At 43.6% G+C, this 16,138-nt stretch overlaps 1 pseudogene; it reads right to left on the reverse strand.

The window, feature by feature from the left end:
- Window positions 1-2,062: 2,062 nt before the first annotated feature.
- LOC109574785 (ATP synthase subunit f, mitochondrial pseudogene) lies at window positions 2,063-6,525 on the reverse strand (annotated as a pseudogene).
- Window positions 6,526-16,138: the final 9,613 nt, after the last annotated feature.

Here is a 16,138-nt window from a genome sequence, read left to right on the forward strand (position 1 = left end):
CTGGGAGAAGCAGATACTGTACAAAGTATCACAGCCATTTCCTCACTGGCAAGACAGCGCTATGGGCCTGTAGATGCCTGGTCTCCCTTATCCCAGCCTTCCGCTGGCCTTCCTTTCAAGCTTCCTGGTATTTCTGTGAAATGATGGCTTTTCAGTCCATTCCTTTTCTGTTTAACCACAGTTGATTTTTGATGCTAAACTTTTTAACAGGTGTAAGGAAACAAGGAGAAAATCCCTCTCCCAGACTCTGTCCCACTTTGCCACATGAACGCTAAAAACTTTTCACAAAAACAGCTCCTTATATATCAACAACATGCAAACAGCTTATACAGCTCAATTAAAAAAAAAAAAAACAAACACCTCAGTCTAGAAAACATACAAAGAAGACAGACAGACAGCCAATAGGCACATGAAAAGGCACAATTGCTAATTATTAGAAAGTGGAAAGTGAAAATTGAAAGTCACTCAGTTATGTCGACCCTTTGCCACTCCCATGGACAAATTCTTCAGGCCAGAATACTGGAGTGGATAGCCATTCCCTTCTCCAGTGGATCTTCCCGACCCAGGATTTGAACCAGGATCTCTGGCATTGCAGGCAGATTCTTTACCAGCTGAGCTACCAGGGAAGCCCAATTATTAGAAAAATGCAAATCAAAACCATGATAACCCTAACTTCATTACAGTCAGAAGAGCCATGATGAAAAAGTTTACACATAACCAGTGCTGGAGAGGGTATGGAGAAAAGAGAACCTTCCTATACTGTTGATGGGAATGTAAATTGGTGCAGCCTCCTGTGAAGAAAGTATGGAGGTTCATTAAAAAACTAAAAAATAGAGCTACCATATGATCCAGCAATCCAACTCCTGGGCATCTTATCCAGATAAGATGAGAACTCTAACTCAAAACATACATGTACCCCATGTTCATAGCAGCCCTATTCATGGTGACTAAGACATGGAAACAGCCTAAATGTCCATCAACAGATGAATGGAGAAAGAAGATGCAATTGATATATATACAATATAATATTTCTCAGTCATTTAAAAAAATGGAATAATGCCATTTGAGGCAACATGGATGGGCTTAGAGATTATCGTATTAAGTGAAGTAAGTAAAAAAGAGACAAATATCATATGATATCACTTATATGCAGAATCTAAAAAGTAATGCAAATTAATCTATATACAAAACTAAAATAGACAGACATAGAAAACAAACTTATGGTTACCAGAGAGGGTAGCAGGGTAGGGATAAATTAGAAGTTTGGGATTAACAGATACAAACTACTATATATAAAATAATAACAAGGACTTACTATACAGCATGGGGAACTATATTCAACATCCTGTGTAATAACTTACAATGGAAAAAAATCTGAAGAAGAATATACATAGATGTATAACTGAATCACTCAGCTGTATACCTGAAACTAAAACATTGTAAATCAACTATACTTCAATTTAAAAAACTCAAACCCAGCTCCTTTAGTCCTGGTTGCATTTGCTCACCTTCCCCACCCCTCCCCTCTCTCTAAGACTTGGGTATGATTTCAGATTTCAGAGGACCAGCCCAGGAGCCAGGATCAGGCACATTCAGCCTGCTCTCTCTCCATCCCTCGCTGTCTGAACCTCCTCCACTAACCTTCCCAGAGAAGAGCCTCCACCCCGAACAACATGGCTCCTATAATTCATCCATCTGTCCAGACAAGTCTAACTGCCTGGAGAGGACACAATTTGTGCTTGGCTTAGAACTCCTACATATTGAGAAACAGGATACTTTCCCCAAAAAGATCCTTCTAGATTATCTTTAGTAGGACTAAATGATTCTTGTTGAACCTGACACCTGCTTCCTAAAAGCTTGGACCCTGCCAATTTCCTCCTTTCCTCCTTCCCTCCCCCTCCCTCTCTTTCACCAGCATTCACAGAGCAGCCTTTAATGAGGCAAGATGGCAGAGCCTCAGCTCAGCCATTCCTCAGAGAACTCTCGCTTCACTCCAGTATGTTCTGTAACCCCAAGTAATTACTGTGCATCAGAATAGTCAAGCCTGTTCCTTCTCTTACAGGTGACAGAAGTCTCTCCTTTCTCCACTGCAAAAGAAATGCCTTCAGATCTGAGTCGTAAAAAAGATGACATTTCTAATTTTTTGAAAAATAAATAAAATGGCTCTGCAAAGCAAGAACATTTGGGTCACATCCCAGAGCCACCCAATGATACCTTCTCTGTGTTTCAGCCAATGGCTTCAAGGCACCTGAAGTATCAGTAGGGGTTTTCCAAACTCTGGCTCCTGGACAGCTTTACCTGGAGGGCAGCTGCAGGTAAATCCTGAATAGCCAAGCTGGTGGGTGTTAAATCAGCTGCCTGGGTCATACTTAGGTCCTTGGGGTTCCCAGAGACTGAAGATTCTGCACAAGAATGGCTCAGGTACATTCATTGCCAGTCACTTCCAATAATCAGAACTTCCCATAAATGTCGATATGCTTATACTGATGTATGAACATGACACACACTCATATATACACACATTATATAACAGTTTCATTATAAAGACATTTTAATAAAGTTAACTATATACATAAGCACATATCATCTCCAATAAAGTTTTGCCCTAAAATTGGTAAATAGGCTAACCTAGTTACCAAGTAACAGAAAGCAGCCATGATTTTCATTGCTGCTAAAAATGACTTTCCATGATCATGACTGAAGGAGATTTTTTGCAGCCCACAGGTCCCGGAGGTCAGATTTTCTACATCACCCAGTGCCAGGGTCACACAATCCTTATAATCCTTCTGTCAGACAAATAGTCTGGACCTGGGGAGGATTATTCCAATATGGGGCCATCAAGAGGAGAGGGAGAGAGGAATCCCCAAGTGAGGAAGCCCCAGGAGAGTTCTCCTGCTTTGAGGGGCCCCAAGTCTGCTCCCCACTGGGCTCCTGAGTCACAAGCTTCCCACAGCCTCAAGGGCTCATTTTGGAGACCACAAGGGCTCTGAAGTTTGGCTGCCTTAAGAGAGGGGTTTATGCTCAGGGAGTCCCCACGTGCCTGCCACGGAAGCGTGCACCAGGGAGAAAGTTGAGGCTGCTCTTGGGTGGGCTTCCCGCAACCTGTGCTCTGCCCACTGAGCAGGACCGGAATGCCACTGTCAGTGGGCCGATGGCCATCCCGTAAGATAAGTTTGTCATCTTTTTTTTTTTAACCAGTCATTGTTTATTGGATGTTAATTCTCCATCAGGATATGAAAGGATTCAGGGGTGCCGGGCAAAGGTGATGATCAGGAATGCAGAGTTCGCCCTCTTCAGTGGTACCTGCGTAGCCGCTCGTGTTTGAGCTCCTTGTAAGAACGGCAGTAGCTGAAAACCGCGTAGGCCGCCAGCACCAGAGAGAGCCCCGCGATGCTGCCTCTCTTCTGGTTCACGCACTTGGTGTAACGTCTTTGAAATGCTCCAGCGATGCCTGAAGGGGTGAAATCCCGCATGTGTATCCAGCTTGGCAGCTCCCCTAGTTCGACTTCCAGGAGCTTCTTCAGTGGTACGACTGACGCCATCTTGGAGTCCTCTGTCATCATTTTTAAACCTGAAAGTTGGCCAAATTCTTTACCACACACAGACTTAGATCCAACCCTTGGATTTTGTTCCAAAATTATTTTAAAAGTCAAAAAAATTTAAATTGAGAAGTTTTGTTTCTACCACCTCAGGCACTTGCCAAAACACTCTCCAAGAATTTTTTCAGTCATTTTCATTATACATTTGCAGAAAGCTTTTAATAGATACCAAAATGCATCTGCACATCGCCTCATTGGCTTCACGTAGGAGTCCCTCAGAGCTGGGAGGACGGTTGAGTGTATCCATCAGACGGTCAAGGAAACGGACACCCAGAGAAGTGCAAGACTCACACAGGTAGTAATCAGTAGGGGAACCAGACCTCCCGTAGGAGTCGGGGTGTGTGTATGTTCAAAGAAATGCACTGAGGACTGTCCCTTGGCACACCGAGGGACCAAAAGCACCCACAACTATCTTATGAGGTCTGCTATTAACTTTTTTATTTGAAAGAGAAGTTGACTGTGAATAACCTTCTATCTACATTTTCTGAAAGGAAAGAGAGAGAGAGAAAAGGAAGATGATCAGGACTAAATTATATAGTGATGTCAGAGCCTTTTCTCTCAACAGGTGAAAGGCACCCGCTCCAGTATTCTTCCCTGGAGAATCCCAGGGACGGGGGAGCCTGGTGGGCTGCTGTCTATGGGGTCGCACAGAGTCGGACACGCCTGAAGTGACCTAGCCCGGCAGCAGCAGCAATAAGCACAGCTTCTGCAAGGCTGTACTGGCAGCTGTCACCTCCTTTGTGCAGTAGTGACATTTCATCAACACTGTGCATCTACTGGGGTTTAATAAACCAAGCCATATTTTTAAAAACCAGAGTCATTATTTAAGGATCTAATATGAAAATTTTATGTAAAAAAAAAAGTCACTAATATGTTTTATGCAAATATATCCTGTTTCAACAATTTTAAAGTACACTCTTCCCCCCACCCCCTCATTTTTACCTCTAAAATTAGCATCCATCTGGGAAAACAGGAGGCAGCCAATGTGTCATACAACAACTGTCCGCCAGGTGGCAGTAACGATGTAAAGAAAGAAAGTGAAGTCACTCAGTTGTGTCGGGCTTTGCGACCCCATGGACTGCAGCCCACCAGGCTCCGCCGTCCATGGGATTTTCCAGGCAAGAGTACTGGATTGGGTTGCCATTTCCTTCTCCATGATGTCACGATGTAGTTACAAGAAATTTTTCATTGACTGCATTCCAGCAGGATGGAGAAACCATCAATCTCAAAAGCACTTTAGGCTAGATTTGATGAAATGGGTAATGGCTTCTTTGAAGCAAGAGACAGCTACAAGTGTTCATTTAAAATAATACCACTTGTTGTCGCTAAATTGTGTCCGACTGTTCTTCGACCTCATGGACCCACCAGGCTCCTCTGTCCATGGGATTTTCCAGGTAAGAATACTGGAGTGGGCTGCCATTTCCTCCTCCAGGGGATCGTCCCAACCCAGGGATCAAACCTGCATCTCCTGCATTGGCAGGTGGATTCTTTACCACTGAGCCACCAGGGAAGCCCAGATAATACTAAGAACTAGGTTATATTCTCACACTAACTTTGGAATTCAGCAATAAAATGAAGCTGTGAAACCCTAGGCACTCCGCCTTCCAGCCCAGTAAAGCCCTGGGTTTCGCTGCCCCACACCCAACCCCACTGTGTGACCCCAGGTGTGCCCTGTACCCTCCAGGACTTCTGAATCATAAAACTTGCTTTTCAGAGTTCCCTGATGCAATCAGTTGCTGCTGAGGTACAATTTGCAACTATAAAAGGGCAGGGCCATTCCACACCCAACAACATCGGTTGGGGAAATGTCTATGGGGTCTCGCAAGAAGTAAGAGCTGCCAGGGTGAGCACCCCCAGGCATTTTTCATGAGAACATCACTATCCATAGGCTGAGACCAGACACAAAACAACTGTGTTCTCCTAAATAGCTCACACCATTATTTCGTGACCTTTTATAGTTGGCAGCTTACACAGAACATTTCAAGTACACATTTTACACTAGGCAGATAATTATTTCCTTCTTCTCCACTCCAGCCTCCTATGAATCTGTCCTCACTATACATTTCATAAGCACACCAATCAGTATGATTAAAATGTCCCTAAAAAGGCAGCCAACCTTCAAAGAAGCCAAGAAGACATGACCCATTTCATCAAAAGAAAGAAAGAAAAAAGTTGGTTCGAAAACAGCTGAAATGTCAACATGGTTGAAAGAAACCAATCAGTAATACAGATATAAAGATGCTATGCTTGTAATTAGCTTGATTAACAAAATAACAAAATAATAATGCCAATTAGAAAAATATTAATAAAACATTCTGGTGATGAAAGCTTATCTCTGATGGGTTGGAAAAGCAAAGAAAAATAATCCAAAGCTATTCCCTAGTTTAGAAAGATTTTGTTTATCCTGCTCTGTTAGAGTTGGAGCCAACCATTCTGATGGTTTGGATTAGCTGTTAATATTTCCAGCCATTTGAGTATTCCATCAACAGTGCATTTCTGGGAACAGACGACATCACCACGGATGGCAGGCTGTGGCACGACGCTTCTCCACACTTAAGTCACAAGTCTTCTTCTCCTTTCACCACCTTGATCAGTGGCCTTTAGTGGAAACTGGGCAAAGCCAAGTTAGTGACCCCGGGGTATCAACACGGCCACACCTGCGTGGTGGCCATTGGACCTCCTCCATCCCCAGGGTTTCCGTGCGCTAAGCTGCCCACCAAGAATCCAGGCTTGCGGCCAGTTGATCCTCCCTGTTGTGCATCTTAATCACTTATTTTTTTTTTTTAATTATGGAAGGTAAGGCAGTGAAACAGTGATGGAGAGGGGCAGTCCGTGTGGATAAGAGGCTCATACAGTTCTCGAGATTTGAGAGAGATGAGTCCTTTTATCAGGAAACCTATTTTAGACTTGAATAGAATTCATGTGTTCACTTATTCATTCACTTTACAAATCCATTATCTCTTCAAATGACTATATGTATAAGTTTCATACTATAGTGGAAATAATTGGAGTTTTAGAATCATTCTGACCTGGATTCAGCTCCTGATTTGAATAACGTTTTTTCTGAGTCTGTTCCATCATCACCTGTAAATTTAGAATAATCACATCATCTTTGAGGGTTTTTCTAAAGATTTCCAAAAATGTGTGTAACATTACTGGCACATAGTAAACAATCAATCAGAGCTATAGCTAGTACTATTTTATTATTATCAACTACTTCTGCTAAGCAATACAAGCCCCTGGTTCAGTCCTTCATATTCACCTGAGGATGAGTCTTCCTCTTAGCCAGCTGCTTCAGCCTGACAGAAATTCAGACTCCCACTGGGTTTTGTTAACTTAGCTCAGCCTGGCCATGCTCAGCCTCTAACAGACTTCTTTCCTGACAAACTCTAATCAGCTCCTCCTGTAACTGAGCGCGAGCTCACTTCCCGATGCATGTAGAAGCCGTGGCATTCGCTTTTGAGAAAAGGTTTTATTTCAAGGTCAGTTGACAAGGAGGCAAGGAACCCAGCTCAAATCTGTGCCTCTGAGCCAGTGTTCAGGCAAAATGTAAGGGTTAGGGGAATTTCAAACTTGGAAAGCTGATTGGTTAGTCTGACATCTGTCCTTATATGCTACCGGTGCTTCTGGAAGCCAGATTTTCTCTATTGGAGGACTTCTCACTTTGTAAAGGGCTCTGGTAGAAGCATTTCTATTCTTTGAGTTCCATAGTCTGAAGATTCTTGGTTCTGGGTTCATCCTGGAGACCTGGGTTCTCATCCAGCACGTATGTAGTGCTGTCTCAAAAATAACTCAAGGTTTGATGAATCAATCAACCTATTTCAGGAGCAAAGTCAGTTTAAGCTGGTCAGTATTTTACCCGCTGATTTACTCTCAGCCCTCTTCTTGACTTGACCCTGGCCTGTGCCCTTGACCTTGGGCCCAGTCTTGGCACAGTTCCTCCTAAGCCAGTTTAGTGAGAATCTCCCACTCTTGATAGGTAATCGCCTTGGCCTTCTTTAGCAAGAATCCAGTTTATCAAGAGTCTCTCTACCCTTGATCAAATTCCTCCTAGTAACTTTTCATCCACTGACCCCCTCATTCTGCTTGTTGGCCATAAATCCCCAGTTGCCATTGCTGTATCTGGAGTTTAGTTTCTCTCTTCTCTTGAAATATTCTCAAAATAAGTCTTCTCTATTGTTCTAATTGGCCTAGTAGTTAAAAAATCCACCTACTGGTGCAGGAGACACAAGAGACATGGGTTCAGTCCCTGGGTCGGGGAGATCCCCTAGAATAGCAAATGGCAGCCCACTCCAGTATTCTTGCCTGGAGAATCCCATGGACAGAGTAGCCTGATGGGCTGCAGTCCATGGGGTCACCAAGAGTCAGACACGACTGAACACACACGCACGCAGAGTTCTAACAAGTGTCGGAATAACTTTTCTTTTACACCCTTCATCTCTGCGTGTCTGTTTCTGACTAGATGGTGCCACTGCCCATTAAGACAGAAAATGGCACTCAGCCTCCTGTAGGGCCAGGATTACTCCCTGGGGGAAACTCAGCCGGTTCCTCTGAAGCAGGACCACCTCTCATCCACGGGCCATACTGGACATTCATCTTCTGAAACAGAACCACAGAGCTAGCTGAGCTCAGATCCATGAAAGAAGTGATATGGCTCCACTCCAGGCCCAGACCTCCCCAACGTGTCAAATCCCAAACCACCACACTGCTGCCCCCCACAGCTGCCTCTGTCTCTCCATGAAGGCCTGCCCTTGTCCTCTCTTGGTTACTTCCTCTTATTGAAACTCACCCATCCTGTTTCCCCAGTCCCTTAGAGCCTTGCTGAGTGACTCACTGAAGTACTACTAGGAGCGAACTGCTGATGCTGATTCCAGGTTCTTCCTCTCAGAGCCATGCTCGAAGTGCATCTGGGGCTTTTTGATGACTCAGAACTGACCAGCCAGCAGAGGCTCCAGTGCTCAGCAAGCCCTGTGTTTTCCTGATGATAGCAATGAGCTGAGGCCCTTGTTAAATGCAATAGGCATCTTCCCCTAGATATTCCAAACCTGGGTTTGGAATGTAGGTTTTTAAGAAACACTCCAAGGGATTTTTATCTTCAGGGAATATTGGGAGACCCTGAAATTCTATCAAAACCCTGAATATTTTTACAGAAGTGGAAGCTGAGGCCAAATCCAAGTCCAGGGTCAGGTTGCTGATTCCTAGTGCAGTCACTGTGCCCTATAGTCTTGGCTCAGAGAAGCAGGCGTCTCAGGCTGGGAGTTTGTGCACCCCACTGGCCAGTGGCCTGCCTGCGGGCGAGTTCACCTCTCAACTGAGACAGGAAACGAGCAGGCAGTGCAATGGCTGCTGCGCCCCATCCTCTTTCTGTGGATCTGTTCCCTGTGCTGAGTGTCAGGAGACCATCTACAGTCTCGAGTGACCTTGAACTAGAGCCATTTTATCCATTGAGGCCCCAGTTTTTTCATGTATAAAATGAGGTAATTGAACTAGATTAATATTTCAAATTTTTTCCCAAGAAGAGGAGTCCCCCTGTTGGGTCCAGGAGCTCAGTATAGAATTACAGTAAGACTTGGGGCTGATGTTAGGGAAGAAGAAAGAGGAAGAATGGAATCTGTGGGCCCTGCTCAGAGGTGAGCCATCCTGGAGTGGGAAGGGAATAAGAGAGCTTTCTCAGGTGTAAGTTCCTCAAACCAGGTGATGAACGGAACCCTTCGCATTCTTGGGAAATTATTACAGACCCAAGCTATTATTTTAATTTTTAATATAATGTTATTTCTATATGTACAGCCCTAAAAAGTATAAACTCCATGTTTATAGGTTAATATATAAATTGCAGAGCAAAATTGAAATTGAATATCATAAAGCTAATGAAATTCAAATCGATATTAATTTAATGTGATAGATGAGTAGATGACATTGTCTTACAGAAACTAAATTGCCAATTTGCAGCTAATAATAGGAAAATGTTGGCTCAGATCTGGCAATATATTTGGACTTCCCAGGTGGCACCAGTGGTAAAAGAACCTGCCTGCCAGTGCAGGAGACGTAAGAGACATGGGTTCAATCCCTGGGTCAGGAAGATCCCTGGAGAAGGAAACGGCAACCTACTCCAGTATTCTTGCCTGAAGAATCCCATGGACAGAGAGGCCTGGCAGGCTCCTGTCCACAGGGTTGCAAAGAGTCAGACACAGCTGAAGCGAATGAGCATGCATACACAGTCATATATTTAGTCTTTTCCTATAATGTAAGTTTGAAAATATAACTCCCAAGAACATCTGTTTGCACATAAAACAGCAGTTTTAATACATGCCAGCCTTTGTTTGTAATTCAGGAGCAGGAAAACTACCACTTAACCAACACTGTAAGTGAGCAATGCAGATGTCACTTGATAACTCTGAAAAGTCTTCTCTTTGATTTGAAGATATTCATCTGCCTTTAATGGACAACTAATCCAATTATTGCTTTACTCCAGAACAGAGCCATTCTTCAAGGCACACTGACTACCAACATTATTGTTAATTGAATCATTGGAAATTGATATTTTCAAAGATGGAGACCACAGCGCACGTCTACTGGAAATATAAACACGAACATTAGGAGGCAAACTCCTTTTGAGTCTGACACGCCTGTATTTTGTGTGTCCTGAGATGATTCAGTTCTCCCACATTTCCGTGTTCAGCCTGTGGCAAGAAATCTCAGTGACAGAGTATACCAAGAAGTCAGTTGGATTTCACTTGATATAAGCTCAAAGAGAAACAAATCAAAACAGAAACACAAGCATTCTGATGGTACATATCACTACTCAAGTGTAGTCATCCAGAGGAGTCAGAATCTGTTTACAACAGCTGTGACAGATTATCATCACTATGAAAACAAAAATTCAAATTCCTCATAGAGAATCTACAGGTCTTTGAGAAATTGACCAACGCTGAGAAAGGAGAATTTAGCAGGAAAAGTTAAACTCTGCTTTTAGGAGGCTGAGGTCCAAGTCCGACTCTGTCACTAACTGGCTCTGGAAGGTTGGGCAAGTGTTCACATCTTTAGGCATCTGTTTCCTCATCTATGAAACAGTGCTACAACGCCCTTACCTCACAGGATCACTCTGATGGTGGATGAGACAGCTTACGTGAAGGTGCTTAAACTATCCACTTCCTGCTTTCTAATGGAAAACAATCACCATGGCAGGGCCAAGTGGCTAGAGGTTGACTTCCAAACACTTTGAAATGTCCTGGCCAGTTATCCTTGAGTAGCCGGGGACAGATGTGAATATCTTGTGGTCCTTCCCGTCCTTCCTGTCCAGGCCTCGCCTTAGGGAGTAAGGGTGATGGTAGTTGATGAAGCTTTCTGAAAGCATCGAAGGCCCATTCCTTGCTCTCTGCTGCCCTCTCCAGTACGGAAGCTGACATTGCATCAAGCCGGTTCACAGCAAGTCAGGAAGTACGTTGCGGGCCCAGGCCTTATTGTCCTCTGGGCGCCTCAGTCAGCCCCAGCCATTACTCAGGATCCGCAGCTACAGCCTGGCCTCAATTCACTGCAGGCTTCAGACCCCCAAGCCTTGAGCAAGCTCCTCTGTTCATGTCTGCACACTTCCTTCTCCCACTTTCTTGGTTGTTAGGACTTAGTTAAGATGACTTTAGGACCCAGAGACCCCATAAAGTTTCCTCATGTCTGCTGACCTGCAATGAAATGATTTCCAATTACATGTTAGCCACTGAGGAAATAGAGACATGCTTTGTTCTAATTCCATTTTAATGTTTGAGGTCTATTTGAATACCTAATTCTATTTTAATGATTAGCATTTGCATTAGCCTTTTAAACACCCTTGAGGCTGTGGTACTAAATAAGGACTTCTTAAAAGTAGCTTTTTTGTTTGCCATTCACAGCCTCATTATTCTTTTGAATAGAAAAGTAATTTCTAAATGAACCACATGGGACTTACAAGAGGCTCCTGCAGGTTCAGGGAAGAAAATATTAGGACTTTTATTTTTATATAGTATATTTAATTTTAGTCTTCTAAACTTTCAGTCTCAGACAATATTTTACAACATACATAATATAGTAGCAGACAGTACAGGCATAGAATTTACACATAAATTTGAGAATTTTTTTAATTGAAGTATAGTTGATTTACAATGTTGTGTTAGTGTCTGCTGTACAGTAAAGTGATTCAGTTATGTTAATTATATTATGTATATATATATACACATATTCTTTTTTATATATTCTTTTCCATTACAGTTTATCACAGGATATTGAATATAGGTCCCTGTGCTGTACAGTAGGACCTTGTTGAGTATATACATAAATGTTTATATATTTTATAGGAATGCTAGTTTCATTTAATTTGTTTTGTTCCTGAAGGGATATATTATACAATGATAAAAGATTAGAGACCTCTTTTCTAGAAGAGTATTCTCCTGTCTGGGTTTCAGAGTAACAAAGTGGAAGTGAAAGCCGCTCGGTCGTGCCCGACTCTTTGCAACCCCATGGACTGTACAGTCCATGGAATTCTCTAGGCCATACTACTGGAGTGGGTAGCCGTTCCCTTCTCCAGGGGATCTTCCCAACCCAGGGATCGAACCCAGGGCTCCTGCATTGAAGGTGGATTCTTCACCAGCTGAGCCACCAGGGAAGCCAGAGTAACAAAGGGAGCTTTCAAAAAAAAGTATATTATGCTCTAAACCCATCCCAGACAGAAAACCACCATCTTCGGAGTGAAGTTAGTGATATATGAATTTTTTAAAAAGCACCCCCTGGTGATTCTGACACAAACCCCTCTGCTAAAAATCACATCGTTTAGACTGTCAGCTCCCTGAGGGCAGACGACAGCAGTCTTGTTCATCGTTTATCTGAGTAGCCTAACACACTGCCTGACACAGACGTTCTGTAAATATTTGCTGAAGAAATGAATGCTGAACAAATGAGTCACCATCTGGAAACGGCCACTGCTACCACCCTGGCCTTTGTTTTTATGCTTTGTGTTCCTCTATGATTATTTTGCACAGTTGAGAACCAACTACATATAAAAGTGAGTAGCTTATTTGATCACTTTTAGTAAACAGATGTTCAATATTAAAAATGACTGAAGTATTTCAGCATTGTTTACTATTTGCCATCGCCTATTACACAAGGTAAGAAAAGCTTTTTACATAGAACTGTCTTCTATATACCTAATTGTAGGCTGAGGATAGAGTCCCAGAGTGGGATTTTCAAAGAATGAGAACATTTTAAAGGCAGTAGCTGCTGTGGGAAGGATGAAGGAACACGGACCCCAGGAGCAGGAGACTGTGGTTTCAGGAGCAAGAACTGTGGTGTTTGTGATCTAGCAGAGGGAGGGTCTTCAGTGGAGCTCTGTGGGGCAGCAAGAAACCGTGGTGCATCTCACTGTGTCTGAGCCCTGCTTCCACCACTCCCTGGCTGTTACCCTCAGATTCTTTAAGCCGAAGTTTCTCCACCAATAATGTGACTATTCACAGCCACATGACAGGACAGTTGACTCTGAAGCTCTTCTAGGTGTTAGAAATAAAATAATGTTTATACTTGTTAGAGGGACAGAAAAAGCCTTGGAGTCCGGGAGTGGTTTCCATGAAAAGATGCCATTCTGCCTCTCTCAATACACTGTTGACCCACCAGGTGGGGGTGACTGCAGACCCAGGCCCCCGAAGAAGATGCAGAGATGCTAGGAACTCTGGCCAATGGGTCACCTCAGAAACATCAAGGGTGTGTCTCCCTGTTTGCACAGGCAGTGCTGCTGAGCTCTGAGAGATCAAGAGCAGTCTGAGCACTGTTTTTCTCTTCATGGTGTGCCCGTAAAACCAGCCAGGCAGCTTGCCTCTCCTGCTCTCCCAGGCCTGCTCAGGCCAGAAGCCAGCAAGCAATGTCCTTGGGAATGCTTGAAACCAAGATCAAGGTTTGCATTTCATCTTTGGCACAGGGTTGTACCAAACTTTGGTGTGTTTTAAGAGTGACCTGAGGTGCTCCGAAAATATACAGACCCCCTGTCCCACCCTCTGGAGATCCTATAGGCCTCAGGCGGGGGGAGCCCAGGAATCTGCATTGCCTTCCGTGATTCTCAGGTAGGTAGCCTGAAGGCCTATTTTGGGAAAAAACACTGGCCCAGCCCTGGGTGGGGAACCAGAAGACCTGAGTGTGAAATTAGGTAGTTCCCCTGACCTCAGCATAAGCTTCAGAAGTCACTCCACCTCACTGGCCCTGTTGTTTCACCTTAAAGCTTCATTTTTACAATCCAGGGAGCAACACCCATTCATCAAAAGCCTGTTGCTCAGAGATTGAATTAGATGCTGTAGACAGGAAAAGCACCACTACAACTCAGAGCACACGCGCTGAAGGTCCTAAATGTTGTCTCCCGCCTTTCACACTGAGGCAAACACGGTCCACGGCTGGCTGATTTACGCCACGCCCCAACCCGAGACTCTACGCCAGGATGAAGACCTGTCTCCCCTCTGTGTGTGTGTGCTTTGCTGTGGCAGAGCAATGCTGGCCTCCCACCAAGCAGCATCTCTGCATTTCCTGCCTGGCATTCCGCGTGCTTGGAGCGCTGGCTGCTGCCATCAGTCCTGGGATCACCTTCGGGATACCTGGAAAACCTGCGAGTAAGACTCCCTGCGAGGTGATGGAGCTGTCAATAATCCACACAACCAGCCAGAGCAGATTTATCCCTCATGTATTTCCAGAATGCGTGAGTCTCCTGATGTGGCTAATAAGGAGTGAGTCCACGTGCTGCACGCCAACCATGGCTCTGGACACCCAGCACAATATTTCATTCCTGTCAACCATCTTGCAAGGTGATTGCTGTTATAACCATGAACAACAGAGACTTGGGGGAAGTTAGGGGACTGGCCCAAGATTATACAGCTTGGTAAACTGACAAGCCAGGGTTCCAATCCAGGTCTGACCAACGCTGAAGCTTCCGCAGATGTGGTTTCTCTCTTCAAGGAGTTTCTGCCACATTTAGGGACATGAGGATACCGTGGTGAACATTTTATCCAGTGTTAAATGAGGTTGGGTGGGCTGACAAATATCGTTAGCAATTCAAGTGAGACTAGCCACAGTCACAGTGCCAAGCATCTCATGGATTAAGGGATACACACACAGTGGTGTTACCTGCCTCTTAATTATTAACCTAGTCCAACTGTAAAACTTTCAAAAAGCAAAATACAGAGAGCCTGAAGTTCACAGTCACAGATGCATACTTTAACACCCAGTACTTGTCCCATAAATCCTCCAGACTTGTCACATTGACAGTGTCAAACAGCTTCACAGGGCCGGGCTTCTTGTGTGGGGACCTCACTACTTGCTTGCCCCCCTCCCTGCTCCGTAATGGCTAGCTGGACTGCAGTGCATAGACCAAGGCAAATTAAAAAGCAGTCACCAGCAACTCCTATCTAAAGTACAGAATTACAATTTAAACATTATCAATGAATGAATGCTTCTATTAGAAATAACGCCATTGTCTACATAGGCCAAATGCCCAGCAGTCTCCCACAAAACTGAATATTCATGTTCCCCAATCAGAAGACTTGGACATACGTGGACGAGGTGTGTGACACAAGAAACGACTGTGGGGATTGTTCAGATGAATCAGGTAAAGATGGAAACATGTAATTAATGTTTTAACGGGTTCTTAGAGTTGCTATCCTTACATTTCAGTCATATAAATTGACTCACACTTAGAAATCTTCTTAAGGATGTTCACATTCACAATTAAGTTATTCTATCATTTCCAGTAGTTTGTATACTTAAACTAGGTGAGTTCTCTAGCTAAGAAGCAAATAAAGCCAGATTTGCCAAGATTAACAAAGGGAAAAATCTTGATGAACAATCCTTGCATTTCTTTGGAAATCTGGTAAGATCAAAGAAAATTCTGAATGCTTTGACTTTCAAAGATTTTTGTTTGTTTATTTAACCTTTGGCATTTCCTTGCCAGCCGTCCACCACTCTCCTCTAGAGACGCCTTCCACAGTGTTTTCCTACGATGATTTAACACTGTGCAGTACCCTGATCACTTTACAATCTGGTAAAGTGGATTACTCTAAAACCATGGTGGTAGATACAAGATATATTGCTGGCCCCAATGTAAAAGACTTATCGGAAATAGAATACACTAAACAGACCACACTTTGCCTTTTGTATAGTCCTCATGGAAGGTAGAAATAGAAGTGCTTCCTAGGAGTTGGATGTTATCTAACGAGGTGTTGGCAACAGAAGACTAACAGTATAAACAGATCTTTGCTGCCAGCTGCCAAATTACCAAATATCGGTTTTGTTCCTCATCTATTAAATGCATAAGCTCATACAGATCCTCCTTGTTTATGCAGTGTGTCGGTATGAGGTAGTACTCTTTTCAAAATACAAATTCTCTCGCCCGAATATGTAGAATCTTTAACAAACAACTGCCATATTCCTCTTGGACAGTTTTTCTTAATATTTTAAAAATCCAAATGGCTGTTTTTTTTTTCCCCAACATGACATTTTACCAGTTATGCTTTTAAAAATAATAAGATTGTGTAGTTTTACAG

The sequence above is a fragment of the Bos indicus genome, chromosome 20, assembly GCF_029378745.1.
Source record: "Bos indicus isolate NIAB-ARS_2022 breed Sahiwal x Tharparkar chromosome 20, NIAB-ARS_B.indTharparkar_mat_pri_1.0, whole genome shotgun sequence".
NCBI classification, from domain to species: Eukaryota; Metazoa; Chordata; class Mammalia; order Artiodactyla; family Bovidae; genus Bos; species Bos indicus.